This window comes from Ornithorhynchus anatinus, chromosome 11, assembly GCF_004115215.2.
Source record: "Ornithorhynchus anatinus isolate Pmale09 chromosome 11, mOrnAna1.pri.v4, whole genome shotgun sequence".
NCBI classification, from domain to species: Eukaryota; Metazoa; Chordata; class Mammalia; order Monotremata; family Ornithorhynchidae; genus Ornithorhynchus; species Ornithorhynchus anatinus.
In genome coordinates this window covers 8,409,265-8,413,036 of record NC_041738.1, presented here as the reverse complement: position 1 = coordinate 8,413,036, position 3,772 = coordinate 8,409,265, and positions in this window count along the sequence as shown.

Sequence of the window (3,772 nt, the reverse complement as noted above, 5' to 3'; positions counted from 1 at the left end):
TTTCCAATGATATCTAGAAAGCGCCACTCAGGAGCTGATTTAAAAATCACAGACACGAAATTCAAACCCTCACCGTTCAGACAGCAAGAAAACGTTTCCCGGTGTTAAAACTGAACGAAAATCCCAACCCAAGAACTCTGGTTCCAAACGGCAATTCACAGCATCTTAACCCCAAATCCGCACGAAACCACTCGAGTTTTCTTTTTAAAAAAATCACTATTAAAACCCCAGTTGCACTGATGAAAGAAACATTAATTGAGCTAAGCACACCTACCCAAACCCAGATACTCACAAAACAGGTAATGCTGGGAAACAGGCCAAAGAGTGAGAGAGGTGCTCGGATTCTCCTCCCCGGGTTTTAAATTTCTTTTCCCCCCTGTCCCTCCTGATTGGTTTAAATCTCAGGACCATCCCAAAAAATTCACTTTTTCCTCTCCCCGCCTCCTCCTTCGAAAAAAAGCAAATGAACCAAACCCTGAAGGATTCTGGGAGATGGGTCCCATCCCTCCCAGTGGATTCTGGAAAACGTAGTTTTCCAACGGGGCTGGGAGCCAGATTCGGAATGGGCTTCCTTCCTCATCATTCATTCATTCAATCGTATTTATTGAGCGCTTACTGTGTGCAGAGCACTGTACTAAGCGTTTGGAAAATACAATTCGGCAACAGATAGAGCCAATCCCTACCCAACAACGGGCTCACAGGGAGAGACAGACATCAAATACGTGGTGTCTACATTATAATAATAATAATGATAGTATTTGTTAAGCACTTACTATGTGCCAAGCACTGTTCTAAAAGCTCGGATAGATACAAGGTTATCACATTGTCCCAAGTGGGGCTCACAGTCTTAATCCCCATTTTAATAATAATAATAATAATGGCATTTAAGCGCTTACTATGTGCAAAGCACTGTTCTAAGTGCTGGGGAGGAAACAAGATGATCAGGCTGTCCCACGTGGGGCATTTAAGCGCTTACTATGTGCAAAGCACTGTTCTAAGCGCTGGGGAGGAAACAAGATGATCAGGCTGTCCCACGTGGGGCTCATAGTCTTAATGCCCATTTTACAGTTGAGGTTACTGAGGCACAGAGAAGTGAAGGGACTTGCCCTAAGTCACACAGCTGACAAGTAGCGGAGGCAGGATTAGAACCCACGACCTCTAGGCTGAGTCTCAATTCCTGACCAGGGGATTTTTCGCCAAATCGGCCGTCGGGAATGAGTCTATGATCAGGTCATTCCGAGGATGGTGGCTTTTAGGGCTGGACCATTGTAGGGATCCCCACGTACCCCTTCCCTGTCAATCAGTGGAAAGAGCACAGGTTTGGGAGTTAGAGGACGTGGGTTCTAATCCTAGCTCTGCCACTTATCTGCTGTGTGACCTTGGACAAGCCACTTCACTTCTCTGTGCCTCAGTTCCCTCATCTGTAATATGGGGATTGAGACTGTGAGGCCCATGTGGGACAACTTTCATTCATTCAATCGTATTTATTGAGCGCTCACTATGTGCAGAGCACTGTACTAAGCACTTGGAATGTACAATTCAGCAACAGATAGAGACAATCCCTTCCCAACAAGAGGCTCACAGTCTAAAAGGGGGTAGAGAGACCACAAAACAAGACAGATCAAGTAGTCTGGCGTCAATACTATCAACTTGATTACCTTATATCCACCCCAGCGCTTAGAACAGTGTTTGGCACATAGTAAGCACTTACATAGCATCATCATTAGTAGTATTAGAGAAGCAGCATGGCTTAGTGGCAATAGCCCGGGCTTGGGAAACAGAGGCCGTCGGTTCTAATCCCGCTTCTGCCACTTTGGGCAAGTCACTTCACTTCTCTGGGCCTCAGTTACCTCATCTCTAAAATGGGGATTAAATCTGTGAGCCCCACGTGGGACAGCCTGATCAGTTTGTATCCCCCCAGTGCTTAGAACAGTGCTTTGCACATAGTAAGCGCTTAAAGAAGCAGCGTGGCTCAGTGGAAAGAGCGTGGGCTTGGGAGTCAGAGGTCGTGGGTTCTAATCCCGCTCCGCCGCTTGCCAGCTGTGTGACTTTGAGCATGTCACCTCACTTCTCCATGCCTCAGTTACCGCATCTGTAAAATGGGGATGAAGCCTGTGAGCTTCACGTGGGACAACCTGATTACCCTCTATCTACCTCAGCACTTAGAACAGTGTTCTGCACATAGTAAGCGAGTGTTTAAATGAGATGTTCATCCCCTTGATTCTATTTACTGCTATTGTTCTTGTCTGTCCGTCTCCCCCGATTAAACTGTAAGCCCATCAGAGGGCAGGGACTGTCTCTACCTGTTACCGATTTGTCCATTCCAAGCGCTTAATACAGTGCTTTGCACATAGTAAGCGCTCAATAAATACTATTGAATGAATGAATGAACAAAGACCAACATTATTATTATTATTATTAAAATGGGGATTAAAGCTGTGAGCCCCCAGTGGGACATCCTGATCAGCGTGTATCCCCCCAAGCGCTTTAGTAGAGTGCTCTGTACATAGTAAGCGCTCAATAAATACTATTGAATGAATGAACAAAGACCAACATTATTATTATTATTCAAATGGGGATTAAAGCTGTGAGCCCCCAGTGGGACATCCTGATCAGCTTGCATCCCCCCCCGCCGAGCGCTTAGAACAGTGCTTTGCACATAGTAAGCGCTCAATAAATACTATCGAATGAACGAATGAACAAAGACCAACATTATTATTATTATTCAAATGGGGATTAAAGCTGTGAGCCCCCAGTGGGACATCCTGATCAGCTTGCATCCCCCCCCGCCGAGCGCTTAGAACAGTGCTTTGCACATAGTAAGCGCTCAATAAATACTATCGAATGAACGAATGAACAAAGACCAACATTATTATTATTATTCAAATGGGGATTAAAGCTGTGAGCCCCCAGTGGGACATCCTGATCAGCTTGCACCCCCCCCCCAGAGCGCTTAGTAGAGTGCTCTGCACATACTAAGTGCTCAATAAATACTATTGAATGAATGAACAAAGACCAACATTATTATTATTATTCAAATGGGGATTAAAGCTGTGAGCCCCCAGTGGGACATCCTGATCAGCTTGCACCCACCCCCGAGCGCTTAGTAGAGTGCTCTGCACATACTAAGTGCTCAATAAATACTATTGAATGAATGAACAAAGACCAACATTATTATTATTATTCAAATGGGGATTAAAGCTGTAGGCCCCCAGTGGGACATCCTGATCAGCTTGCACTCCCCCCGAGCGCTTAGTACAGTGCTCTGCACATAGTAAGTGCTCAATAAATACTATTGAATGAATGAACAAAGACCAACATTATTATTATTATTCAAATGGGGATTAAAGCTGTGAGCCCCCAGTGGGACATCCTGATCAGCTTGCATCCCCCCCCGCCGAGCGCTTAGAACAGTGCTTTGCACATAGTAAGCGCTCAATAAATACTATCGAATGAACGAATGAACAAAGACCAACATTATTATTATTATTCAAATGGGGATTAAAGCTGTGAGCCCCCAGTGGGACATCCTGATCAGCTTGTATGTCCCCCCGAGCGCTCTGTGCTCTGCACAGAGTAAGCGCTCACTAAATACTATTGAATGAATGAACCATTACTACTTTTATTATTATTGGCCGCCCGTCCTGAAGATGGCGGCAGAGCGGGCGGCCTGGAACGCGCGCCTTCCCGTCAGCCGGCGGCGGTGGGCGCTCCCCCGGCCCGCGTTGTGCGCAGGCGCGGCCGCGGGCCAATGGGGAGGGGTTTTAGTGTG